General features: G+C 41.1%; 1 long non-coding RNA gene across 1 annotated transcript; it reads left to right on the forward strand.

The window, feature by feature from the left end:
• The first annotated feature begins 933 nt into the window (after window positions 1-933).
• On the forward strand, window positions 934-18,296 carry LOC139023514 (uncharacterized). The gene is made up of 3 exons (XR_011474636.1): window positions 934-1,183; window positions 16,540-16,608; window positions 18,095-18,296. It is a non-coding gene; the product is annotated as an uncharacterized lncRNA (long non-coding RNA).
• The last annotated feature ends 1,078 nt before the right edge of the window (window positions 18,297-19,374 follow it).

The following is a 19,374-nucleotide window of genomic DNA, read 5'->3' on the forward strand; positions in this document are numbered from 1 at the left end:
TACCCCGGCCAAACCCTAACCCAGACGACACTGGGCCAATTGTCCCCTATGGGACTCCCAATCACAGCTGGTTGTGATACAGCCTGGAATTGAACCAGGGTCTGTAGTGATGCCTCTAGCACTGAGCTGCAGTGCCTTAAACCGCTACGCCACTCGGGAGCCCACCATGAAAATTATATAGAACATTTTCCTTAAAGTATAATTTTACTGTCCCCACTACAACAACAAAAAGACATAAATAAATTACATTTATTTTAAATGCAGAAATACATTAATTCCTATGGCATTCCTATGGAGGACTGCTTTTCTGAGAAGTGCCAATATGGCCGACCGGTGGCTTCAAACCTCTCCATGGCCAAAACATAGCATTTCTATCAAGGGTTTATATACATCATTGCATACATTACAGTCAATGGAGATACAGTATTTCTTCCAAATATGATTGCCATATGAAGTGAATGGAGCAGTTAACCAGCACATGCTCTTCCTACACTTTTTATTTACAGTATTACAATTATGTGAAACCACTTACAGTTTAATATTAAGTATATATTAATATAAAAAACACTGGCTGCACATGACAGCAAAGTCAGTCAGCAAAGAAACATTTAATAATTGCATTCAGCATTATTTTGTGTGTCTACGTGAAACTGCAGTCAAATGTATTTTAAATAGTGTAGGTGTACGTATGGGCACTACTATTAACGTTCAGAAAGTACTGTATTTTACGAGTAGTCATACATTGTGTCAAAACAGGGACAAGTAGCTTTAAGAGTGGGTTGACAGCGTTGAGCGTGTACAGAGAAAGCGACGAATTGGGCGAGTTCTTTTTACATGTCCCGGTGCAAAGGGTTGCGGGGTATAAACATTTTACACCATTCCATTGGTCCTTAAATTAAATCTGACTCGACCGGGGCACCAGGCCTTGCTAAATGAACTGGCCCATTGAGTGTTGACGCCAGCAATGCAATACCCAATTTGTCTCGAGCAGATGCAAGCAAGCATAAAATACAGCCAATTGAGGATAGAATAGTTGAAATAAGTTATCCATGTTTAAGTTTTCAGAAAGAACTGAAGAGTTTAGAAAATGTCAAGTCATGCCTTAAGGTAATTTACTTGTTTGTTAGAGAAACAGGCATCGCGAGGGAGCAACGCTGTGAGAGAAAGGAGCAGAGATCGGCAGGTAGGTAGGCTGTGACAGTGGGCTCATAACGAAAATGCCTTTGAGAAGAATACTCGCTAAATTTTTTCCCCCTCCATTTAATTAATTGTAGCTACACTTTGTCAGTCTAACAATTGACACCCTGTCCACTTCATAATTGTGAACGTATAGCTAAGACGGAAAGAGAACATGTAGCTCGGAGTGAGACGGAGTGCAGTATAGTCCAAGGAACTTTGCTATGTTTTTCATAAAGGCAAATTGGCTCTGGAAGCCAAAACAGCCAAATACTCAATCTAAACGTGAATCGATTCTCAATTGTGGTACGGATCTAGAAACATTAATACCTCTACTTCCATAAAACATCCAAAATTATTTCACAATGCAAAATAGTGGCAGTCAACAGTTTTAAGTAACACCACGTTTGTGGCGTCGGTCTTCTGTTTACACACAGGTGTTCGGGGAGACAGACAGCTAATAGCACAGGTAGTCCACACTGTATCTTCCCTTTTCCGTAAACAAGCGCTGTGACATGGAAATATAGCCAACCCTATAAAGGTGTACTATCAATTTAACTTTTTGTTTTCTGAAAAGTATTTATTGTTGATATGAAAGATAAGGTCCTTGTCAAGCTTCCAAAACTGCCTTAGCTGTTTAGACCGAAATGTGGGGCTCTTAACAAAACTCATCTGTACAGAAGTCGCCATTGTCCAATGACTTCTGTGTAAGTAATAAATGGAACTGAGAGTCATGATCTAGGGCTAGTTCGCTAGCTAGTCCAACAACACCACAATTCATGGAGCAGAATACCCAYAAACCTGGTAGTTTGTTCACTGTTCTCGGGTGCAGGATGTCAATGTTAGCCTTTTTCTATAATAATAATAATATTTGCTGCCTGGTTAAAGAACAGATACCCAGGCTACTACACGTGACAACTTTGTGAACTTCGGTATGCTATATTGATAGAGTATAGGTGTGGTATGGCAATGGGCCATTTGTCAACTGCAAGTCAAGTTCACTAACCATGTCCAGTCTCTCCAATTTGGAGCTCTGGCAATGCCTGTCTATCATGTGCAGATACGTTAAAGCCTTTTAATGGTGTATATTTATATTACATTTTGCAAGTAAGTGTTTGCTCACTGGGAAATTAATATCCAATTAGTCAATGACAACTGTGTGGAGTTCAGTGTTTGTGACAGAAACTGTGAGCTTATTATAGACACAATTTCCTATGAAGATGAAGCTCTTAACTACTCGTGTAGCAATTATTTATTTATTTTACCAGGTAAGTTGACTGAGAACACATTCTCATTTACAGCAAGAACCTGGGGAATAGTTACAAGGGAGAGGGGATGAATGAGCCAATTGTAAACTGGGGATGATTAGGTGGCCATGATGGTATGAAGGACAGATTGAGATTTTATCCACTCTTATGATAAGTGCCATGGGATCTTTAGTGACCACAGAGAGTCAGGACACCTGTTTAATGTCCCACATGAAAGACAGCACCCTACACAGGGAAATGTCCCCAATCACTGCCCTGGGGCATTGGGTATTTTTTTTAGACCAGAGGAAAGGGTGCCTCCTACTGCGTCCAGCATCTGGTCTCCCATCCAGGGACTGACCAAGACCAACCCTGCTTAGCTTCAGAAGCAAGACAGGAGGATGCAGGGTGGTATTCTGCTGGCTTATGAGTGACAGTGCAAAAGATGTTACAGTTGAAGTCGGAAGTTTACATACACCTTAGCCAAATACATTAACTCCGTTTTTCACAATTCCTGACATTTAATCCAAGTAAAAATTCCCTGCCTTAGGTCAGTGAGGATCACCACTTTATTTTAAGAAATAGAAATGTCTTATTTATTTAAGGTTTTATTTCTTTCATCACATTCCCAGTGGGTCAGAAGTTTACATACACTCAATTAGATTTGGTAGCATTGCCTTTAAATTGTTTAATTTGGTTCAAACGTTTCGGGTAGCCTTCCACAAACTTCCCACAATCAGTTGGGTGAATTTTGGCCCATTCCTCCTGACAGAGCTGGTGTATCTGAGTCAGGTTGTAAGGCCTCCTTGCTCGCACACGCTTTTTCAGTTCTGCCCACAAATTTTCTATAGAATTGAGGTCAGGGCTTTGTGATGGCCACTCCAATACCTTGACTTTGTTGTCCTTAACCTCTCTTGGGTACGTGAGACGTTAGCGTCCCACCTCTTCAACAGCCAGTGAAACTGCTGGGCGCCAAATTCAAATACAGAAATACTAATTATAAAAATTCAGAAAACAAAACATATTTTACATAGGTTTAAAGATGAACTTCTTGTGAATCCAACCACGGTGTCAGATTTAAAAAAATGCTTTACGGCGAAAGCATACCTTACGATTATTTGAGAACATAGCCCACTAGACAAATCATTAAACAGTAACCAGCCATGTAGAACAGTTACACAATTTAGAAATAGAGATAAAATTAATCCCTTACCTTTGATGATCTTCATATGGTTGCACTCAGCAGACATTCATTTACTCAAATGTTCCTTTTATTCGATAAAGTCTCTTTATACCCAAAAACCTCTGTTTTGTTTGCGTGTTTTCTTCAGTAATCCACAGGCTCAAACGCAGTCAAAACAGGAAGACCAAAAAAAATCTAAATTGTATCCGTAAAGTTCATAGAAACATGTCAAACGATGTTTATATTCAAACCTCAGTTTTTTTTTTGCCTAAATAATCGATAATATTTCAACCGGACAATAACGTCAATATAAAATGTAAACAAGAAAGGCACTCTCTCGGTTGTGCGCATGAAAAAGCTCCGTGACACTTTAGGGTCCACTCATTCAGACTGCCCTTACTTCCTCATTTTTCAGAATACAAGACTGAACCAATTTCTAAAGACTGTTGACATCTAGTGGAAGGCATAGAAACTGCAATTTGAGTCCTAAGTCAATGGATATTGTAATGGCATTGAATAGAAAACTACAAACCCCCCCCCAAAAAAAATCCATTCAGGAAGTATTTTCAGGTTTACGCCTGCCAAATCAGTTCTGTTATACTCATAGACACTATTTTAACAGTTTTGGAAACTTTAGAGTGTTTTCTATCCAAATCTACAAGTTATATGCATATCATATCTTCTGGGCCCGAGAAACAGGCAGTTTAATTTGGGCATGCATTTCATCCAAAATTCCGAATGCTGCCCCCTACCCTAGAGAAGTTAAGCCATTTTGCCTCAACTTTGGAAGTATGCTTGGGGTCATTGTCCATTTGGAAGACCCATTTGCGACCAAGCTTTAACTTCCTGACTGGTGTCTTGAGATGTTGCTTCAATATATCCACATCATTTTCCTCCTCATGATGCTGTCTATTTTGTGAAATGTACCAGTCCCTCCTGCAGCAAAGCACCCCCACAACATGATGCTGCCACCCACGTGCTTCATGGTTGGGATGGTGTTCTTCGGCTTGCAAGCCTCCCACTTTTTCCTCCAAACATAATGATGGTCATTATGTCCAAACAGTTCTATTTTTGTTTCATCAGACCAGAGGACATTTCTCCAAAAAGTACAATATTTTTCCCTATGTGCAGTTGCAAACCGTAGTCTGGCTTTTTTTAATGGCGGTTTTGGAGCAGTGGCTTCTTCCTTGCTGAGCGGCCATTCAGGTTATGTCGATATAGGACTTGTTTTACTGTGGATATAGATACTTTTGTACCTGTTTCCTCCAGCATCTTCACAGGGTCCTTTGCTGTTGTTCTGGGATTGATTTGCTCTTTTCGCACCAAAACACGTTCATCTTTAGGAGACAGAATGCTTCTCCTTCCTGAGCGGTATGACGGCTGCGTGGTCCCATGGTGTTTATACTTGCGTACTATTGTTTGTACAGATGAACGTGGTACCTTCAGGAAATTGCTCCCAAGGATGAACCAGACTTGTGGAGGTCTACAATTGTTTTTCTGAGATCTTGGCTGATTTCTTTAGATTTTCCCATGATGTCAAACAGAGGCACAGAGTAGGTCTTGAAATACATCCACAGGTTCACCTCCAATTGACTCAAATTATGTCAATTAGCCTATCAGAAGCTTCTAAAGCCATGACATCATTTTCTGGAATTTTCCTAGCTGTTTAAAGGCACAGTCAACTTCCTGTGTGTAAACTTCTGACCCACTGGAATTGTGAAATAATCTGTCTGTAAACAATTTTTGGAAAAATTACTTGTCATGCACAAAGTAGATGTCCTAACCGACTTGCCAAAACTATAGTTTGTTAACAAGAAATTTGTGGAATGGTTGAAAAATGAGTTTTAGTAACTCCAACCTATGTGTATGTATTCTTCCAACTTCAACTGTACATGTGCGTGTTGTTTTCATAGATAGCTTTTAATAGTTTGTAGCTCAAACCATTTGGACTCTACAGACATTTTTGTAATGAAGACCCAATGATCCGTGAACCGTACATGATACAGACAACCGGAGTCCTATACAGTGCATTCAGAAAAAATATTCAGACCCCTTGACTTTTTCCACATTTTGTTACATTACAACCTTCTAAAATGGATTAAATAAAAAATCCTCATCAATCCTCACACATCACCCCGTAATGACAAAGTCAAAACAGGTTTTTAGAAATTTTTGCAAATGTATTAAAAATAAAAAACAGGTACCTTATTTACATAAGTATTCAGGACCTTTGCTATGAGACTCAAAATTGAGCTCAAGTGCATCCTGTTTCCATTGATCATCCTTGAGATGTTAATCCAACTTGATTGGAGTCCACCTGTGGTAAATTCAATTGATTGGACATGATTTGTAAAGGCACACACCTGTCTATATAAGATCCCACAGTTAACAGTGCATGTCAGAGCAAAAACCAAACCATGAGGTCGAAGGAATTGTCCGTAGAGCTCTGAGACAGGATTGTGTCGAGGCACAGATCTGGGGAAGGTTACCAAAACATTTATATACCATTGAAGGTCCCCAAGAACACAGTGGCCTCCATCATTCTTAAATGGAAGAAGTTTAGAACCACCACAACCCGGCAAAACTGAGCAATCGACCCTAAGCACGCAGCCAAGACAACGCAGGAGTGGCTTCGGGACAAGTCTCTGAATGTCCTTGAGTGGCACAGCCGAGCCCAGACTTGAACCCAATCGAACATCTCTAGAGAGACCTGAAAATAGCTGTGTGGCGATACTCCCCATCCAACGAGACAGCGCTTGAGAGAAACTGCAGAGAAGAATGGGAGAAACTCCCCAAATACAGGTGTGCCAAGCTTGTAGCGTCATACCCAAGAAGACATTGCTAAATAGCCCAGTACTGTAGCCTACTCCCGACCGTCACGTTGTACAGCGCCATATTTTCTGTTCCATCCTAACTGAAACCCAGAGGGTTTTTAGTTTTTCTTGTAATAGAAACCCCATAATATTAATCAAATTAATTTAGCAACATTTCTTAATCAATCCCATGTACTATGTTCTTACAAACAAAACAAAAAATCTCTAGTACAGCCACTATTGAAAGCTATCAAATGCTTCTCAAAGATGCCCTTTGGTGGTCAAACTAGCACTAACTAGCATTAATGGTACCAATGGTTTACACTTATATAACGTGCCATAGAATTCTGCGGCACCATGCAAGCTGCGCCGCAACTTTTTTAAAGGACAAACCAATGTACTGAAGAAGACCCGAGGCTGTAAGCGCTGCCAAAGGTGCTTCAACAAAGTACTGAATAAAGGATCTGAATCCTTATGTAAATTTGATATTTTCAGTTTTTAAATTTATAAAATCCCCACATTTCTAAACCTGTTTTTGCCTTGTCAATGTGAGGTATTGTGTGTATGTGTGTGTAGACTGAGATTAATATATATTTTTTTGCCATTTTAGATTAAGCCTGTAACGTAACAAAATGTGGAAAAAGTAAATGGGTCTGAATACTTTCAGAATGCACTGTAGTCACAGATTTGTAAAATCATTCTCACAGATCATACCACTGCTGAGAAGAGATTAATAATATTTGACCGACTGGGGATAAAAACAAAAACAATGGCTGGCGTGAGAATCTAAATCCATTGTACATTGTCAATTATTTGTGTTTGCTGTACTTTGCATCACATTCAGACTTCTCTAGCAATACGAAGCAAGTTCAACAGTGTTAGAAAACCGCCAGAAAAGAAGGTAGGTGAACCTGCAGGAGAAAAGGAGAGTAAACGTGTAGCTCCACTCTATAGGGGCCCTGCCTGCCTTCACACGCAGTGTCTTATCACACACCTGGTGTCAGATACGGGGCCTGAGGGCAGCAGTTAGGCCTACTGACTGAGCACGGCTCTCTACCTCCTACGCACTGTGCCCTGCCTCACCCCAGCCCAGCCCAACACAACACAGCCAAACCACAGAGACTGTCAAAGAACTCCCATACAGAAACCAGAAGGTACATATTTACAGGGATTATACTAATAATGACAAAATCCTACCACTGACAATGGTAATACTGTTGATACAGTTGTAATGGCTTTCAAGTATGAATAGAAAAAGTCATGAGTGATTTCATTGATTTGAACTGTTTTTAGTCAACAAATTATCTTATTGCATGTAAATGTAAGTCATATAAGTGGGATAATCTCAGTGCCTTAACCATGTAGGGATCATTCAAAGAATCTGACTACCTGTATGATGCAAAAATAATCTACTGCTAATGGAATTATTTACATGTACCCAAATTTGATAATTTGTCTTTTGTAGAGACCCCTGCATGCTGACATGCACATTAGCCTACTCATTAGCATAGACTGGTGCCATTATATGGAGATCTGATAGCAACGGTGGTTATGGTTTTATACCTGTCATTACGTGACCAATTTATACACATCTAGTGTTTTTACTGGAGCAATTAAGGTTAATGGCTCTTCGCTAATTGTAGAACTGAAGTCCCTGATTGTGACCAACAGCATAAAGTCCCATGTGGGTTTTCCCCCATTTTTAAAAATGTATTTTACCACATGAGTCTTATTCACTAGGCACCAAACTTTCACTCACTCTCATACACTATATGGCAAGCTTCTCCCCTCAGTGTTTTACATTTAGATAATGAATCACTCAACAAACCTCACAGGGAATGGTGAGAATGGCCGAATCAGGAAGTTTATTTGATCAGTGCAAAGTGGAGTTGTTAAATTAAGTGCAGTAATCTCTTCACAGAAGCTGAACGACTGGCTCCCCATGCCTCAGTGAGTCCTGAGTGCATTTTGGACTCAGTCAATATCTGACCGCTTAGGGTGCTGATATCTCATTGACTGCCTGAGAGGATCAATGCCTTTTCTGGCACTAACAAGTGCTCGTGATCAAAACAATAGCATGTTATGCCATGAGTAATGCCTAATTGCCTATATGGAGCCATAGAAGGCCACGCATTTTGAGAGCAAAAAAATGTTTTATAATCTTGCCTAGTGTTTGCTAATCAAACAGGATATGACTTGTCTTTTACAGACCCAATGTATAGGCTAAACAATTTTCTTCCTTGTATTTTTCACCTTTAATGGATTGTCAAATAGTCAACTTTTTTTGTCATGATAACAATAAGTGACAAATGATCTATGTGACAATATATTTGTCAATCTCCTTTAATTAATTGCCTCACCAAATGCATCATAGCTGTTTTCTTCACCAACTCCTGATGCCAGCCGGAACTCCCTTCAGAATCCAGTAGCTGTAGTGATGGGGTGACAATTGGATGATTACTTCCAAATAAGTAAGCTATTAGCACAATTATTAAGGCCAGATCAATTAAAGATGCACTATACAGAAATTGCTCCGCCATTTCCTGGTTGCAAAAATTAGAATAGTTCGCCTAATTTCAGTTTGTGACAAAACAAGCAATTATATTTTAGAGAAGCATTGTACAATATAAACCACTGTGAAATATGTTTTCCATTACCAAATATATATTGTGTTTGAAGCGGGTGTACAAAACCGAAAGTAAAATACGCTAAAACGAAACTTAAGCAAAGGAAGCGTAGAAATGGCGCACTTACAACCAATCTACTGCTTCTTATACTTTTCTTTCAATGAGTGAAAGATCTAGAACTCAAATTTTTATGTGAATTTGGTCGGGTCACCCAAAAAGTTACATGTTGCAGTTTTAACCTCAAACCAATGATACATTTTGATTTTAGCCTAGCTACTGCTTCTCATTTTTTATTCCGTACATTTATGCTATCTTGCATTGTATTAGTGAACTCCCACTACACTCGCTACACATTGAGCCTCTTTGCCACTTTGATTGGCCAATGTAAATAACAAGCTGCACTCATGAAGGATACCGGACAGCAACCGGTCTCTTTTTTATGGGCTGCATGTCATAAACTGCATTGAAAAGTTTTTATTTATTTTTTAAAAGCCTTTTCAGTGTTAAAATAGAACTATACATTCTTTCGCTGCAAAAATGAATACCCACACAAGTACTCGAATACTAACGTCCATTTGGATATTCAAATAACCGTGCACATCCCCAGTTTCTACCTGAGGCAGATGTGCCGCTTCTGTGCAATCAAGCCACTATTAAAATTTCTTAATCTGGGTCAGGCTGTGTGAATGAGGGTCAGGCTGTGTGAATGAGTGTGAGAACATGATTCACTGTATTGTCTCATTGTTCCTTAGAGGATTGAAATGATTTCGAGCCCACTCATCTTTGTCATATCATCCACCTCCTCCAATGGATAGAGAGAACATTGGTCCCTGTAGTACTGTATCAAATTTCCTGCTACGACTTTGTACATTTAAGCCTTGCTTTGAATGATGGTCCTCTATCTGTTACCAACTGTGAAGGAACATTCTTTAGTATCTTCTATTGAAATACAGTATGTTGTGGATGAAAGTAGGTTCACAATTTCATGCAAACCTTCAGTTTTTACTACAAGTGAAGGTTAGCGATACAAAGAAGAGTTTGTGAATGTTCAATCAGCAGGATCTAATTAGGCCTATATCTTTTACTACACGCAGGGCCTTTTTAAAATATATTTGTCGAGTAGGCTACTTACAAGATTCAAATAACGGGAGATCAAGACAAACAGCATTGCATGTTACAACACTTAAAGCAAAGCCTTAGTCAGTACCAATAGTACTGCCCTTAAACGTCACCTCTTAATGGGTTTTGTCCGGACACGTGGAACAATTGCGCAAAGAAACAATGCCAGTTGTCTGTGTTCAAGTGCTCATGATTAATAAAGATTGCCCATTCAATCGCCCTTGTTTTTCTAACAGTGGCGTGATGACTTCATTATGACCACATCAGTGAAAGGCCTCCCTGTACTGTTGGCGCATGAATCAGCAATTACTCGACTGGGTGAACTGGACCACTTCCATTTTCTCTGCAGTTTGTCGTTCAGAAAAGTTCACCCAATTAATGGATCACAGTCATATCACAGCCATGGTGCAATTCTGACGCAATGTTGTACCATGGAAAATTGCCTGTTTTTAATGACAATTCAGATACYGTAATGAACCTTACAACATTGACCATCTACATTAGGCCTAAGTGAAAGGACTGGTCTGTATCAATGACTGTCCTCCCTGGGTTTGGGGGGGGGGCAGTATGTAAATAAAATCTACAATGATCAAATAAATGCAAGCTAGGGTTGTATGGCTTTTTAGCTATGTATAGTAGCGTGTGTATAAGTATATATATATATAAGTATATGTATAGTATAAGCCTCTTCATGTATATCTCTTGGTGGTTTATATCCCAGGAAGTCTGAAGTGTGTATTTTCTAAGGACAAAGGAATCATTTGTGAGGGCATGGCGAAGAATGGAGTGGTGTTTCTCTCCAGTCCTAACCCTACACTAGGTGGGTGTACAGTCAATCCTGTCTGTGAATCGGTTTGATTCATCGAGCTCCCTGGGGGCCCCTTGGGCATTCCTCAACTGCCAACATATGTATTTATTATTATTTCTTTTTTGGTACTCACTTGGGGTCACCACCCCAAAAATATATACATTTTGATAATACAACATTTTGACATATGCAAGTCAATTTAGATACTATATCAACCTTTTGATAATCTGCCCTTGCCTTCCGTCCTGCTAGCTAACGTTCAATCTCTGGAAAATAAATGGGACGAACTGAAAGCGCATTTATCCTACCAACGGGACATTGAAAACTGTAATATCTTATGTTTCACCGAGTCATGGCTGAACAACGACATTATGAACATACAGCTGGCAGGTTATACACTTTATCACCAGGACAAGAGCAGCCTCTGGTAAGACACGGGGCGGGGGCCTATGCATTTATGTAAACAACAGCTGGTGCATGATATCTAAGGAAAACTCAAGGTTTTGCTCACRTGAGGTAGAGTATCTTGAACCTTAATGCAAAGGAGCAGTGTTCCCATTCCCTGCCTTGGGACTTTGGTGTCCCCTAGGAAAGCATGCCTTCTACTCTACATGGTAATGTTGGTCTAAATGTAAAGACCATGAATTGGTTGGATATTTAAATCACTTAGTGCTTGGCTGAAACATGTTGGCCACCTTTGACCCAYCACTGGAAGTATTAGTGCTTCCGTCAGTTTATCCAGTCCACAGTCTGAACCTTAGTGGCAGGTGCTAGGAGAAGTGGCTAGGGTGAGAAATGGAACCGAGCCTGTGTCCCATACCAACACACTGACTGCCTACGCCGCTCCCTTGGACCTCCGTGTAGTCTTGCTTTGTATGATTTTGTTTTGTTTTTCTCATTTGCCTAGTTGACACACTACCTTTTCATCAAGGTCTATGTACTGAAACATGCATGAAAGCATCAGCTGTTCCGGACGACTGTGTGATCACACTCTCTGCAGCCGATGTAAGACCTTTAAACAGGTCAACATTCAGACAGATTACCAGGACGTGTACTCCGAGCATGCTCTGACCAACTGGKAYGTGTCTTCACTGACATTTTCAACCTGTCCCTGACTGAGTCTGTAACACCAACATGTTCCAAGCAGACCACCATAATCCCTGTGCCCAAGAACACTAAGGTGAACTGCCTAAATGACTACCGGCCGGTATCACTCACGTCTGTAGCCATGGAATGCTTTGGAAGGCTGGTCATGGCTCACATCATCACCATTATCCCAGAAACCCTAGACCCACTCCAATTTCCATACCGCACCAACAGATCCACAGATGATGCAATCTCTATTTCACTCCACACTGCCCTTTCTCACTTGGACAAAAGGAACACCTATGTGAGAATGCAATTCATTGACTACAGCTCAGCGTTCAACACCATAGAGCCCAACACCATAGTGCCCTCAAAGTTCATCTCTAAGCTAAGGACCCTGGGACTAAACACCTCCCTCTGCAACTTGATCCTGGACTTCCTGACAGTCCGCCCTCAGGTGGTAAGGGTAGGTAACAACACATACCCCACGCTGATCCTCAACACGGGGGCCCCTCAGGGTTGCGTGCTCAGTCCCCTCCTGTACTCCCTGTTCACTCATGACTGCACGGCCAGGCACGACTCCAACACCCTCATTAAGTTTGCTGATGACACAACAGCGACAGCGATGAGACAGCCTATAGGGAGGAGGTCAGAGACCTGACCGTCTGGTGCAAGGACAACAACCCCTTCCTCAACGTGATCAAGACAAAGGAGATGACTGTGGACTACAGGAAAAGGAGGACTGAGCACGGCCCCATTCTCATCAACGGGGCTGTAGTGGAGCAGGTTGAGAGCTTCAAGTTCCTTGGTGTCCACATCACCAACAAACTAACATGGTCCAAGTACACCAAGACAGTTGTGAAGAGGGCACGACAAAACCTATTCCCCCTCAGGAGAATGAAAATATTTGGCATGGGTCCTCAGATCCTCAAAAGGTTCTTCAGCTGCACCATCGAGAGCATCCTGACCGGTTGCATCGCTGCCAGGTATGGCAACTGCTCGGCCTCCGACCGCAAGGCATTACAGAGTGTAGTGCATAGGGCCCAGTACATCACTGGGGCCAAGCTTCTTGCCATCCAGGACCTCTATATCAGGCGGTGTCAGAGGTGGCCCTAAAAATTGTCAAAGACTCCAGCCACCCTTGTCATAGACTGTTCTCTTTGCTACCGCACGGCAAGAGATAACGGAGCGCCAAGTCTAGGTCCAAGTGGCTCCTAAATAGCTTCTACCCCCAAGCCATAAGACTTCTGAACAGCTAATCAAATGGCTACTAAATTGTTTCCCACTCATCAGCTTGGATAGAGTCAAGAATATGTTTAGCATTATTCTAAAGGCCTACTGCAACACACACAGCATGTTTTTGTTTCCCTTACAATACATTTGATTAGTTATAGTAAATAAAACAGTCCCATAACAGATTATTTTTATAAAGTAAAAGTGAATGATATCAACCTGCAAGGTCACCTGGTCAAATTTTTTGCTGCTGATAAATAGGCATAACACWATTTTTTTTATTAAATCAACCACTTCACCCTCATTCATTTAGGCCAAATTGAATTATTATTAATAATAATAATATTATTATTATATAAAAAATGTTACCTTTATTTAACTAGGCAAGTCAGTAAGAACAAATTCTTATTTACAAATTCTTATTCTTATATTATTCTAATTGAAATTAACGGCCATTCATTCAGTGAGGAGAGAGAGAGAAGCATCGGCGTCTGTCTGGGTACCAACGTTCTACTGTGCGTTGTCTTGGCGAGTTAAGTTTGGTAAAAGTGTGAGTGGAAAAAACGGTAAAAAGACTCAATACTTTTCTGTTTGCTAATTTCTCAGAACTATGAAATCACAATGTAAAATAAAAACATTTAGGAAAAGTCAGGGAAGGTTCTAGTGTTAAATGTGTTAAACTCACATKGGCTACGGAGAGCAAGATCACACAGTCGTCCGGTACAGCTGGTGCTCTCATGCATGGTTTAGTGTTGCTTGCTTCAGAAGCAACACTCACCAGGCAGGCTCTTGTTGCTGGGCAGCTCTGGGCTGGGTTTCCCTTTGTAATCCATGATKGTTTGCAAGCCCTGCCACATTCGTCATAGCCGGCATTGTAGGATTCGATCTTTGTCCTGTATTGACGTTTTGCCTGTGTAATGGCTCGGAGGTCGTAGCGGGATTTCTTACAAGCGTCCAAATTAGTTTCCCGGTCCTTAAATGTGGATGTTACCTGTAATCCATGGCTTTTMGTTGGGGTATGTACTAGAGGRCGAATGGCCGATTAATCGGGGCCGATTTCAAGTTTTCATAACAATCGGAAATCGGTATTTTTGGGCGCAGATTTGCCTATTTTTTATTTTATTTATTTAAAAAAAATGTACAACTTTATTTAATCTTTATATAACTATGCAAGTCAGTTAAGAACACATTCTTATTTTCAATGACGGCCTAGGAACGTTCTGCCTCGTTTAGGGGCAGAACGACAGATTTTTAACCTTGTCAGCTCGGGGGATCCAATCTTGCAACCTTGCAGTTAACTAGTCCAATGCAACACCTGATTACATTGCACTCCACGAGGAGCAAGTTGTAAAGTAAGTTGCTAGCTAGCATTAAACTTATCTTATAAAAAACAATCAATCAATGACTGTCATCGCTCCAATGTGTACTTAACCATAAACATCAATGCCTTTCTTCAAATCAATACACAAGTATATATTTTTAAACCTGCATATTTAGCTAAAAAACATCCAGGTTAGCAGGCAATATTAACCAGGTGAAATTGTGTCATTTCTCTTGCGTTCATTGCACGCAGAGTCAGGGTATATGCAACAGTCTGGCTCTTTGCGAACTAATTATGACATAACATTGAAGGTTGTGCAATGTAACAGGAATATTTAGACTCATGGATGCCACCCGTTAGATAAAATATGGAACGGAATAAACGTTTTGTTTTTGAGGTGATAGTTTCCAGATTAGCCAAAGGTATATGGTTTAGAGAGAAATAGTCGACGCGTTATAATTCCTGTAATAACTTGCGGCTGAATTTGAAAGGGGTTCCTTCGTTATTTTACCGTTCATGTCTTCCATAGAGAATGTCTTGATCTACTTCAAATAAGGTCTGTGTTTCGTGCAGGCTTAAACCGCCTCGGCGTTTTGATACCCGTGTAAATCTCACTAGGATAAGGTAACGTTTGTCACCATATTTTCATAAATCCACTCTCAAAAAAATGTATCTTCGCTTATATTTAGCCAATATTGATCATAGTTACCTTGTCCTATGGATATCTACACAGTTATAAAATTGGCGGTGTAAGCCTACACGAAACACAGACCTTATTTTAAGTGAATCTAAAAATATCCTATGCAATAAATGAAGGAACCGCTTTTCAGATTTTGCTAGGTGTCATGGGAATTATGACTCGCACTTTGGTTGTCAATTCTTACCATGCCCATTATTAAAATAGGATTTCCTGCATATAGAAATTAAGGTTTTTGTTTTCAACATTCATCACAGGTAACTTAAACTCTATTTTTATTCAAACAGTTTTGAGAGTATTTGTCTRCTAAGCAGACTCTTCAGTATCATTGTCACTTCAGAGCTGTGTGCGTGTGTGTGTATTTATGTATTATATTAAGTTAAAATAAAAGTGTTCATTGTTCATTCAGTATTGTTGCAATTGTCATTATTACAAAAATGTGTGTGTGTGTATGATATATATATATATATATATATTTAAAAAAAAATCTTTTTTAATAAATCGGCCGATTAATCGGTATCGGCTTTTTTTGTCCTCCAATAATCGGTATCGGTATCGTCATTGAAAAATCATAATCGGTCGACCTCTAGTATGTACGGTGCCTTCAGAGAGTATTCACACCCCTTGACTTTTTCCACATTTTGTTGTTACAGCCTGAATTGAAAATGTATTATATTGAGATTTTGTGTCACTGGCCTACACACAATAACCCCATAATGTCGAAGTGGAATTTTGTTGTTAGAAATTCCCTGAGAAATTCCCGGAGTGTCGCAGCAGTCTAAGGCATTGCGTCGCAGTGCTAGAGATCCGGGTTCGATCCTGGGCTGTGTCGCAGCAGACCGGGGAGACCCATGAGACGGCGCATAATTGGCACCGCATCGTTCGGGTTAGGGGAGGGCGTGCATGCGCCCTGCCAGGCGCATGCACGCTGACTTCAGGTCGCCAGCTGTACGGTGCGGCTGGCTCCCGGGTTAAGCGAGCAATGTGTCAAGAAGCAGTGCGGATTGGCGGGTTGTGTTTCGAAGGACGCATGGCTCTCGACCTTCACATCTCCCGAGTCCGTACGGGAGATGCAGCGATGGGACTGTAACTGTAACTAAAAATGAGACTGTAACTAAAAATGTGCTTAACAAGTCACATAATAAGTTGCATAGGCTCACTCTACTGTATGGGCAATAATAGTGTTTAACATGATTTTTGAATGACTACCTCATCTCTGTACCCCACAGATACAATTTTATGCAAGGTCCCTCAGTCGAGCAGTGAATTACAAACACAGATTCAACCACAAAGACCAGGTAGGTTTTCCAATGCCTTGCAAAAATGCAAATGAAAAAGCTGACATTTTAATATCCCTTTGAGCATGGTGAAGTTATTAATGACACTTTGGATGGTGTATCAATACACCCAGTCACTACAAAGATACAGGCTAACTCAGTGGCTGGAGAGGAAGGGAACAGCTCAGGGATTTCACCATGAGGCCAATGGTGACTTTTAAACAGTTTAGAGTTTCATGGCTGTGATAGGAGAAAACTGAGAATGGATCAACAACATTGTAGTTGCTCCACAATACTAAACTAAATGACAGAGTGAACAGAAGGAAGCCTGTACAGAATAAAAATATTACAAAACATGCATCCTGTTYAGCAATAAGGCACTGTAGTAGAACAGGCAAAATCCCTGAGGAAAACCTGTGTCAGTCTGCTGTCCAAAGGATACGGGGAGACAATTTCACCTTTCAGCAGGACAATAACCTAAAACACAAAGCCAAATATACTCTGGAATTGCTTACCAAGACGACATAGAATTTTCCTCAGTTGTCTTTTTGCAGTTTTGACATAAATCGCCATGGAAATCTAGGGCAAGACTTGAAAATAGCTGTCTAGCAATGATCAGCAACCAACTTGACAGAACTTGAAGAATGGTGAAAAGATTAACGTGCAAAAATAATTCCAGGAATTCAGGTGTAGAAATTTCTTATGGACTTACCCAGAACGACTCACAGCTGTAATCGCTGCCAAAGATGAAAACGTATATAAATGAGATATTTCTGTATTAAATGTTCAATACATTAGCAAAGATTTCCAAAAACATGTTTTCACTTTGTCATTATGGGGTATTTTTTTTGTTATCCATTTTGAGTTGTGTCTGTAACAAAACAAAATGCGGAATAAGTCAAGGTGAATGAATACTTTCTCAATGCATTGTACGTACGGTCACTGTAAAACGACATCCCTACAGGTTTCATTTTATTAGGGATCATTTCCCCCTCAGGTTGTAGAATTGTCCGATTTGTCTGTGGAGGTGGCCGTGGCACTTGACTTTACAGAAAAACTGACTGGTGGACTGCACTTAAGGACGTTCTCAAGCCCACCAACTACCACAAATTCCTACTATCTTTCAAAGCGCTGTCTCAATGTTTTACCTCATTAGATATTAATGCTTGTTGGAGATAAGGGCTGGGAGGCAGTTGGCCCCCTGCTGAGCACTCTGACCCCATCACTCATCAGGGTGTCATGATTACGGTGGTTGTATGTGTACCAAGAACAGAGGGTTATGTTTTCAGTCGGTGAGAGTTAGAGAGGAAGAAAGTGTAGGTGTTGCACTGTCTCCGCAACCCACGCTACCAAATTTGATAGTAGGACTAATACAGCATCGATGTTGTACAGTGTTCTTCGTCAAGTAGGACCAACCTTGATTACAACTTCCAGTAAATATGACCATATATTGACATTAATTGTTATGCAATGGTATTGATTCTGGGGGTGTGCTTTTTTCTCTCAGGCAGTTTCCTGAAATAGACTCCTTGGGTGTGTGTGGTTTCCCATGGACGGGGACGTGCGAGACCATGTGACCCGCTGACCTTTCCGCACCATCCCACAGCGACATAATGGACTCTTAGCCGGGGCTGCGCCTCGCCACGGACCGGGGCCTGCCGCCATCCAGTCCGTGCGTGACCTCTGACTTCCTAACCCCCCCCCCCCCCCCCACCAGCCGTACACCCTACTGTCCCTGAGGGTAGGCTCGTCCCCAGAGAGAGAGAGAGCGAGAGTGTACAGACAGACGGAGGGACAACTTCTACTTTCGGCCTTCAGCCTACCATCACCTAGGAGGTAAGACATGTGTTGTGTTTATACATTATGAATGCTTGGTGAAAATCTTTGTTAGTTAGGATGTGTGTGTGTGTGTGTGTGTGTGTGTGTGTGTGTGTGTGTGTGTGTGTGTGTTGCAAGAAAGTTGTTCTTCTGTCAAATGTGGTCTGAATCTAGAGTCTGGGCTAAGTTTTCTTGGTCTGCAAATTCAGATAAAGGAACGATGCAAAGATAGATGCCCATTGAGATTCACCCTCGCTGTCAAAGCCGTGTTCATTCAGTTTCCAGTCCAAATTCTTATGTCCAAAGCATCTCAGCAATGCAGACATGCAATGAAATCAGTCTGACTTGCTTTGCTTGGTGGAAGGAATGTGCAAGTGAGATCCAGTTTTGAATGGAGGGTATTTATTCACTTTAATAGGGTTAGCTAAGGAGGATGTCATTCGGGGGTCACAGGTTGTCCAGTGTTTTCTAACTGAGACTGCTGGAGCAATTTTTTTTGTACATGGTGGTGTTTTGGCTTTTTGTGTTTTTGTAGCAGTAAGACCAAAACAAAGTTGCACACACACATTGCACTTTGTACTGTGTGTACACAACCACCCAACCACATACTCCTACACACGCAAACAGACAAAGCGATGCTGATTGGTTGGCCATTTCCTGCGAAAACAGGCGTGTGCCCACGCAAAAGCGAAGCATATCTGAGAGCAGTGGGTTTTTTTTCTCTCTTTGGCTGAAATGTCTGCATGACAGTGGCGTTTCCAGAGCCAGCTGAGCTGATGAGGTAAYAGTCAGTCCGTCAGGCCCTGCTTGGCTACACAAGAGCTCCTCTGTTCCTTCCTCCCACTCAGACGAGATACAGGCCAGCCATGCACCCAAACAGCTGTCTGCTGCTCACTGTTGCTGTTTAAAGAGGACTGCCTGAGAGGTGTGTACAGGAAATAATTAGTGAACGCTCCCTACTTAGCAGCT

The sequence above is a fragment of the Salvelinus sp. IW2-2015 genome, linkage group LG32, assembly GCF_002910315.2.
Source record: "Salvelinus sp. IW2-2015 linkage group LG32, ASM291031v2, whole genome shotgun sequence".
Taxonomy (NCBI): Eukaryota; Metazoa; Chordata; class Actinopteri; order Salmoniformes; family Salmonidae; genus Salvelinus; species Salvelinus sp. IW2-2015.